The sequence below is a fragment of the Petaurus breviceps genome, unplaced genomic scaffold (genome assembly GCF_028583685.1).
Source record: "Petaurus breviceps papuanus isolate PSGF00001 unplaced genomic scaffold, PetGlider_PUasm1.0 90825, whole genome shotgun sequence".
Lineage (NCBI taxonomy): Eukaryota > Metazoa > Chordata > Mammalia > Diprotodontia > Petauridae > Petaurus > Petaurus breviceps.
The window spans coordinates 15815929-15825776 of NW_027187353.1; the positions used below are offsets into that span (position 1 = coordinate 15815929).

Below are 9848 nucleotides of genomic sequence, written 5' to 3' on the forward strand. Positions count from 1 at the left end.
TTTTCTCATTTAGTTCAACTAAATGATTTTGTGCTAATCAATTACTAATACACACAGGTCAATTTAATGAATAATTATAAAGTACTTAATCAATGTAGAACAAATATGAGGTATCCAGAGGGATGCAAAGTTTCTAAAAGATATGATCCCTACCATATGGAATTCATATTCTAGAAAAGAAATAAGATAAACACACCTAGATGACTTTTAAATAAATAATACATGATTGGTACATCAGAAGAACGCATATAAAATCTGATGGGTTATTCTGAAGCATGAGATCATTGCTGATTGCAGGGAACAAGGTAGGTTTCATGTAGCAGGTGGAATTAGAATTTGACATTAATGGGTGAGTAGAAATTCAAAAGGCAAAATAGAGACCTGAAGGATATTTGTGGGATAGGGGACAGGAGAAGCAAAGCCACAATGTCAAAGAAACATAAGATTTGACTGTGGGATAGAGAATATTCCAGTGCAGCTCAGTCATAAATTATGTGAAGGGGAGTAATATGTGGATCAACCTGAAGAGTTAAGATGCAGCCAGATTTGGAGGATCTAGAATGCAAGATAAACAGGATACTGTTTCCTACCTTTTGGGAAATCTAGCTTGTTTATCTCTGATGGTTATATATAAAAAGGAAAGGGGTGGTGAGGGGAGAGTTGCATGGTCACTGGTTCCTATAAAATTGAAGGTGCAATCTCAGGTCATCTTTTAATGAATTTATAACCACTCATTCTGCTTGCCAAGAGTAAGGAGGCTTAAACTGACTATGATGCTGAAATTCACAATATCAGCAAAAAATTAGAGATATTAAAGATTCATGTTTCTTGCTAAATTAGTTCATTTCTGTTTTGTGAAGAAGAGGTTCTTAATCAATCTTCCACAGAGATTGATTAAGTGGAAAGGCCTTTGAATTTGGGTCAGAAGAGCTTGGTCGGCACGCGTGCCCTATGATGTATATGGTGACCTTAGGTAAATCATATCACTTCTTTATACCTTAGTTTCCTCCTTTCTGTAGTAGTAATAACAACAATAGCTAGCATTTATACAGCACTGTATAAGTGCTGAACATGTTTTACATATTAAGCTCATTTGAATCTCACAATAACTTTGCTAGGTAGGTGATTTTATTATCCCCATTTTCTAGACATGGAAACTGAGGATGAGATTAGTGAAGTAACTTTCCAAGAGCCCAACTATTATGTCTGAGGTAAATTTCAGGTTCATTCTCCCTCACTCCAGGTCAAGGCCTCTGTTCACTAAATTCCTTTCTTTCCTTAAATTCTCTCATTTTGTGATCTTTCAAACAAAGCAACAGTCAGAAGAATAGTGCCTCTGGACACTTGTGAGAAGTGAGCTACACTGATCAAATCCCAAGAGTTTTCTAAGTCCTCTCAGATCTAGATCTAAATCGGCAAATATCTCAAAACTACTTGATCCAGTGCTGTGCAACCCACTGAGAAGACCAGAAATCAAAATATTAGTTTCTTGTTCAATAGAAGTTGATATTTGAAGGAAGGGAAATCTACTTACCTTGGAAAAACCAACATTAAGAAAAGAAGACAGAGACACTAAGGCATCCAATAAATTAAGTTAAATTCACATTAAATTAATAAAATCCACTAAGCATTTATTCAGTATTCACTATAAACCAAGTCCTGTGCTAGACTATGGTGATATAGACAACAATGGAGCAGTTCTCATTCTTAAAATTCTTACATTCTACTAGAGAATGGTTTAGCTAGAGTATGGATCCCAGACTCTAAGTGGAACAGAACATGGGTAAAAGAAAAGAAAGCCTATTTTTGGCTATATGAGGATCCTTAGTTCTGGCTTCAGTGAATGAAGGCCTTGATCCTCATTGTTCACCCACTGTAGAGGCTAGGCCATAGCACTCCCAGAATCATTGTAAACTATTGGCCTAAATGACTTCTTCACTTAGCTTTGGACAACTGTCCTACTTAATGGTCCCTTCAGAATAGCCTGGGCAGATTTTTTGTCAATAATTATTTTGCTTGGCCATGTCTATGAACACTATCCTACTTGGCATATCCCAGGCCCCAGACATTTCTCCATGTAACTTAAATATTTCTATGACCTAGAACTAGTTTAGAAGCCAATAGGGAACAAAATATCTATGCAGATCTTATTTGGGAACCAAATATATTGCATAATATTATTGTCCTTGAGGGCATATTGTGTGAATGTGTTGTATGTTGATATGTGTTAGGGATCTTTCTAAGAGATGAGAGCCTACGGTACTCTGATTCTATTGCTGAAACCCAGCAAATAATTACAGAATAAGAAGATAGTTCTGACGTTACCTGTGTCCATGGTGAGTTAAGCACCTGAAAGTTTTCATTTAACAAGTTCAACAGATTTCGTAATTTCTCATCATTGTAATTGAATCGATCATGGAAGAGGATAGAGCAGATCACATTGCATGGGGCACAGCACAGGATGAAGGTAGGATCAGTGGGCTGACCTAATGCAGAGAAAAATTACCAAAGGAGGAAAAATAGCTTTAATGGAAATGTTTCCAGTCACATAAGAACTGGACATCTCTTCTGTTCATACCTAGATATGATGTTTAATTCCTCTAACTGGTGAATGTTGTTCTGGACAATTTCCTTTACCATTTATAATGAAACTAAACTTTATAATACTAGAGTATGAGAAGAGAGAATGGAGTTCTCTGACCCAGCAGTGATTACCTAGTCAGTGTGCTAAGGCAGAGACTTTTAAAATGATTCCCAAAACAAGTAGTATTTACGACTGGGAATGGAACCCCACATGCCCAGGAAGACAGAACTGAAAACCAACCTTTTGTTTTCCTGAGCTCCTCCACCAGGAATTGGGTTTCTTCTTGAACTCTCTCTTCAATGCTTCTCTTGTCCATCCCAAATTTCCTTAGGGTCATGAGGGAAAATCTGCGGAGTTGTTTCCATCTCTCTCCACAACTGGAAACAATTCCTAGACAAAGGAGAAGAATAGGACATTGGTCATTCAAACACTAAAGGTGATGGAGGGCACAGTGTGCATAGTGGCCATGGGCTTTTATGCTTAATTAAATGATCAAGTTTACTTTTATTTAGTTCAAACCAAAATATAATGCAGCATGGCAGATATTATGTATCTGTCTCATGAAGGTCTTGTCCTAGGTACTGAGAATAAGATGGTACTTTTACTGGATATATTCTGCCATACCTTTTTGCTTCTCATTGACTCTTTTGAATATATTAAACTTGCCTCATCCTTTGAGTACATCATCAATTATTGGAATAACTCCTCTGTCTGAAAATGCATCTCCTTGATCAATTAGAGTTTCCTTCATAATGACATATCCACATAGCACCACAAAATTTATGGTTCCAATGTAAATAGTAAAGATGGGGCCATATTTTTCAGCCAACTGTGAAAAGAATGCCAAGAAATAGGAAGAAGTTTAGTGTGATACTGTAAAAAATCAGAATTTTTTCTCCTAACTACCTTATTTGAAATGTGTTCCTGACTCTAAACTGTCCCTAACTTGCATAGGAAAAGGGGGGAAGGGAAGAATTTTGTCCAACTCATCTTGTTTGTCTTTCAGACTGTCAACAGGGCATTTTGTGGACCTAAAGAAACAGCAAATACCACATCTGTGTTCAGGGGAGGTGATGGTGGATATCAGATTGTCAGATCGTGCAGATTTGACCTCACATTAGCAAGGTTAGGTGCTATCTTCTTTTTTTCTTTCTCTCTTTTATTTTTTAGTTTACATCATTCATTTCCACAAGATTTTGAGCTACAAATTTTATCCCCATTTCCCCCTACCCACCACCCCAAAATAGTGATCCCACTAAATATCCCCTCCCCCAATAGGCTCTCTCCCATATCTTCCCCCATCCTCCCTCGGCTTTCCAGTAGGGCATGGTGGATCTCTATGTCCCAATGCCTGTATATTTTATTTCCCAGTTGCATGTAAAGTAGTAATAAAAATAGCATATATATATATATATGTGTGTGTGTGTGTGTGTGTCTGTGTATATATTAAACATTTGATTTTAAAACTTTGAATTCCAGATTCTTTCCTTCCCTCCCTTGTCACCCACCCTTACTGGGAAGATAAGCAATTCAATATAGGTTGTACATGTGTAGCTAAGCAAAATATTTCCATAGTGGATATATTGTGAAACACTGACTATATTTTCCTCCATCCTATCCCACCCCCTCACTTTTTCTATTCTCTGCTTTGGTTACACCCCTTTTCAAAAGTGGGTGCTTCCAACTTCCCTCCCCGCAGCCTGCCCTCCCTTCCATTATCCCCCCTCTCATCCCTTTCCCCCCTACTCTCCTATAGGGTGAGATACCCTACTTAGTGTGTATGTCATTCCCTCCCTAAGCCAAATTCAATGAGAATAAGGTTGACTCATTCCCTTTTGCCTTCCTGTTCTTCCCTTCCATTGTAACCATTTTTCCCTTGCCTTTTCTATGTGAGATAGTTTACCCCATTCTGTCTCTCCCCATCTCCTCTCATTATATTCCTCTCTCACCTCTTAATTTCACCTTTTAAGTATCATCCCTTCATATTCAATTGATTCTGTGCCCTCTGTCTATGTATACCTGTACACATATATACACACACACATATGTATTCATATGCCCATATACCCTCCTATACAGACATATATATGTATGTATGTATACATATATATATATACACATATACATTTCTATTCTCTTCAACTATTCTCATACTGAGAAAAGTTTCGTAAGTTACAATTATCATTTTTCCATGTAGGCATATATTATAGTTCAACTTTTATAAGCTCCTTATGATTTCTTTTCCCTGCATACCTTCTCATGGTTCTCTTGCTTCTTGTATCTGAATGTCAAATTTTCTATTCAACTCTGATTTTTTCATCAAGAATGCTTGAAAGTCCTCTATTCCACTGAATGACCATATTTCCCCCTGAAATGTGATACTCAGTTTGCTGGGTAGGTGATTCTTGGTTTTAATTCAAGCTCCTTTGACCTCTGCAATATCATATTCCAAGCCTTTTGATCCCTCAGTGTAGAAGCTGCCAGATCCCGTGTTAACCTGATTGTGTTTCCACAATATTGAAATTGTTTCTTCCTGGCTGCTTGATCTGGGAATTCTGGAACCTAGCTATAATATTCCTAGGAGTTCTCTTTTTGGGATCTTTTTCAGGAGGTGATTGTTGGATTCTTTTAACCTCCATTTTGCCCTCTGGTTCTAAAACATCAGGACAATTTTCCTTGAGAATTTCTTGAAAGATGATTTCTAGGTTCTTTTTTTGATCATGGCTTTCAGGTACTCCAGTAATTTTTAAATTATTTCTCCTAGATCTATTTTCCAGGTCAGTGGTTTTTCCAATGAGATATTTCACATTGCCCTCTATTCTTTTGTTTGTTTGGATCTGTTTAACAGCATCTTGATTTCTCATAAAGTCACTAACTGCCATTTGCTCCAATCTAATTCTGAAGGAATGATTCTCTTCAGTGAGCTTTTGAGATTCTTTTTCCATCTGGCAAATTTGGCTTCTTGTCATTGCCTTTTTGAGCCTCTTTTGCCATCTGAGTTAGTCTATTTTTTTAAGGTGTTATTTTCTTCAGTCAGGTTATTGACTCTCATTTCATAATTTTCTTGCATCGTTCTCATTTCTCTTCCAAATTTTTCCTCTACTCTTATTTGGTTTTCAAAATCCTTTTTAAGCTCCTCTATTGCCTGTAACCAGCTCATATTTTTCTTGGAAGTTTTTGGTGCAGGAGTTCTGACTTCATTGTCTTCCTCCTGTTCCATGCTTTGATCCTTTTTGTCCCCAAAATAAGAGTATAAAGTTGGTTTGCTCTGTTTGCTTTGCTTGCTCATATTGCCACTCAATTACTTGACTTTTGAGCCTTTTGCCACAGTAGAACTCTGCTACCAGAAAGGTGAGCTTTATCCCAATCACTGGGGTTTTCACAGCTGCTAGAGCTATTAGTGGGGTGCCTTATCTTAAACCTCAACACACTCTGGCAAACTGTTCACATACCCCAGGACCTCCACCCTAGACAGTGATCCAGATCCATGCAGGTTAGAAAAAGAGTGATTACCCCTTAGACTGGTTGCTTGGCCCCCTACAATCTGCAGGCCAGGATCTCTGAAGCAGCATGGCCATGGATCCTCAGCTGCTTTTCATCCCGGGCAATGGTCAGATTGCACTCTCGAACTCCCTGTTCCCAAAAAGTCTGCACTGACCTCTCATTTTGTCTTTGGCATCTATGGGTTGATAATTATGGAAAACACCACAGCTGCTGATGATCTGAAGTCCCTCCAGCCAGTGGCTAGTCATGCCTCCCTGAGGCTAAAACCTCTGTCTCATGCTGGGCTGGACTCGGCTCCCAGACAGCTGTGCTGGCCCCTTCCTGCTGGCCTGCTGGACTGCATTCAGTGGGAAGTTAGCTTCTCTATGTCCTTTTGTGGCTTCTGTAGCTCCACAGTTTGTCTAGAATCATTTTTTTACATGAATTGGAGGAGGTGGAAGCCAGAGCCTCGAGGAAGTCCTGTTTCTACTCTGCCATCTTGACTCCACCCCCAAGTGCTATCTTTTTTTTTTCTTTGCTTTTTTGGAGGGCAATTGGGGTTAAGTGACTTGCCCAAAATCACATGGCTAGTATGTGTGTCAAGTGTCTGAAGCTGGATTTGAATTCAGGTCCTCCTGCCTCCAGGGCATGTGCTCTATTCACTGTTCCACTTAGCTGCCCCAAAGACCCAGACTTCTTTTTTTTTTTGAGGGCAATTGGGGTTAAGTAACTTGCCCAAGGTCTCACAGCTAGTTTTTGTGTGTGTGTTAAGTGTCTGAGGCTGGATCCGAACTCAGGTCCTCCTGGCTCCAGGGCCAGCGCTGTACTCACTGCGCCACCTAGCCGCCCATATACTTTATCACCTGACTCAGGCATTTTTTTTTTTGCTTTTTTGGGAGGGCAATTGGGGTTAAGTGACTTGCCCAAGGTCACACTGCTAGTTTTGTGTTAAGTGTCTGAGGCCAGATTTGAACTTAGGTCCTCCTGACTCCAGGGCTGGTGCTCTATTCACTTTGCCACCTAGCTGCCTCAAGTGCTATCTTCTTATCTCCTAAGTTACATTGGACTTAATTGACTTCTTAACCATGCTTGTTCTTTCTCCATCTCTAACATTCTTCTTGAGAGAGAAGATGGTAGCAAAATAAGCATTGACATGATCTGCCTTCTTTCAGTCCCCTTTGAGCAGTGGCCCACTTCCCTAGGAAACCTCCCCACTATCTATCCCTTTCTTCTTCTTCTTGCTTGTGTCTTTGGTGCCCCGAAGGTTTTTATATCCCTGAACGCTTTCTGAGCTTTAATCTTCCTGACCTTTATCTTTCAGATTAGTCCCTATTCTGGTATCAGTCCTTGATGATACTCAACCTCTGAACATCCTTGGTATATGCCCTTATCTACTAATGACACCTCAAGAAGAGATTGAACCCATCTCTCTCACAGATCTACATGGATTACCTATCTCATTCTAGTTTAGAAAACAACCATGGATCTCAGATTGAGACTGTGGCCATATCTGCTTTTATTCTTTTTGGTCTTTCCCCTTGGAACACATTTCTTTGTTCATACTGACCACTGTTTTCATGTCATATCTAAGACTGTGAGTATCTTATTCTAGTATGGCTTTCCCCATGTTGGACTTGCCCAGAGATCTTTAAAGTTTCAAAGATAATCTAATTTGCCATCAATGGTCAGCACATGGAGAACACTTCAAAAAGAATGGTACACTCCTAGGAAAGGTCTCATCTAGTTACCATTCACTTATCACCCACTCTCACATTCACAGAAAATCCATTGCCTGCAAAATTTGTCTACAGGTGCTTTTCCATCAAAGTTTTTTGCTCTGTTGGAACAAAGGTGATTCTCAGAGTTTCAGAAGGAAGAAAAAGAAATAAGGTTTGTGCCCAGTGGGGTGCTAGAGCCAGCTCAGTCCATCTCAAGAGAACTGGTTGTTAAATGTTAAGTGTGACCATTTGCCTGGACACCTGACAACTACCACAAATCAAGCCTTGATCTATTGTCTTATTTCTAAACTTAAAAGAAGCAATGAAAAAAAATGTTAATAGTGCATATTCAACTTAAAAGTGTGATTTATATATATATATATATATTTTTTTTTTCTGGGAAGCTGGTCTAAAATATTTATCAGCTGACACCTCCATCTTACCCTTGCAGAGTACTTTTTTTTGCTTTTTGGAGGGAAATTGGGGTTAAGTGACTTGCCCAAGGTCACACGGCTAGTTTTTGTGTTAAGTGTGTGAGGCCAGATTTGAACTCAGGTCCTCCTGACTCCAGGGCCGTTGCTCTATTCACTGGGCAACCTAGCCACCCCAACCTGCAAAGCATTTTTAAGAGTACTTAACACCAGAGCTGCCTCTCTTACAAAGGTATGACTGGCTTACCTTTTCCATTGTTAGAGGGAGTTCCTTCATTGATAAAATCACAGAACCCTTGATGTATGCAATATTTGTAATAATAGCAATAATAATATTAGTAAGACGCTTCTATGTCCCAGGCACTGTACTAAAAGCTTTATAAATATTATCTCATTTCATCCTTCCAACAACCTGAGCAAATAATTGTTATTATTATCTATATTTTACAGATGTGGAAACTGAGTCAAATGGTGGTTAAGTCACTTGAGAATAATAGCAGAAATAGCATCTTGACTCTACCCCCATTGCCATTCTGACCTTGGTCAAGTACCGTCCTTTCCCTAGACCTCAATTTCCTTCCCTGACTACTGAAAGTGTAGGACTAGAAGACCTAGTTCTTAACCAGGGAACTCGTGTGATCCTGTGATTCTCCCCCTGACACCTTTATAAAAAATTCCATCCAGTTTGAAGATTAGGAATTCTGAACACAGAGATCTTAAAGCATTTACAAAAGGTTATAAACTCAATGAACAGCAGCCAAAACTGGGATCCTGGCTGAACTATGGACTTAGCTAAACTGAGATGAACTTCTTTGTTTATAGAAGATATGGACCTTCTTGACCACTCATGGACTCTTTTGAATTTGGCATAACCTTCTGAGCAGGCTTAAATTTCTTTTTTTAAATTTTAAAGCAATCGGGGTTAAGTAACTTGCTGAAGGTTACACGGCCAGTTATTTATGGGTGTGGTGCTAAGTATCTGAGCCCAGATTTGATCCCCAGGTCATCCTGACACTGGAGCCAGTGCTCTTACTTGCTGTGCTACCTGGCCGCCCCAAGCTTAAATTTCTTTAAAACTTTTTTCTCTACCTAATACAGCACTGCTCTTAATTCCTACTAATTGATTTCATACAGATGGAAGCTGCATAGTTCAAGGACAAGAAAGAGTGACATGGGTTCTGGAGGGAGCTCACTTTGGGTCAACCTTCTGATGATTATTGTCAGAAACATGCTCATGAACAGTTTTTAGCATGGTCATGGTGGGGAGCCAGAAGAATTCCATTTTGGTGGTGAGGTCCTCCAGGTGCTCCCACTTGGGGATTAAATGGCACTGGTGCATCAAACCCCCAAACATTGCAGTGCATCCTGGATAAGATGGAATTCAACTTCATCCCAATTTCTATTCTGAGGTTAAGTTTGCAGGTAATGATGCAGTTACATCATTATCAGACCTTTATAGAGCTTTTAAACTCATACACAGCTATAATCAGAGCATTTTGTAGTATAAAATGCAACTGGGCTGCACCATCTCCTTTGACCATCACAAATTTCCTTTGAGGCCAGCAGTGCACATAATCAGGTGGCTTGGTATCCTGGGAAGGGACCTAGACTTGGGTTCAGAGGATCTGGTTT

The 9848-nt window shown here is 39.4% G+C and overlaps 1 pseudogene; it reads right to left on the bottom strand.

Moving 5' to 3' along the window:
* LOC138148535 (cytochrome P450 2C23-like) overlaps positions 1-9555 on the bottom strand; it is a 54982-nt pseudogene extending 45427 nt beyond the window's left edge.
* Positions 9556-9848: the final 293 nt, after the last annotated feature.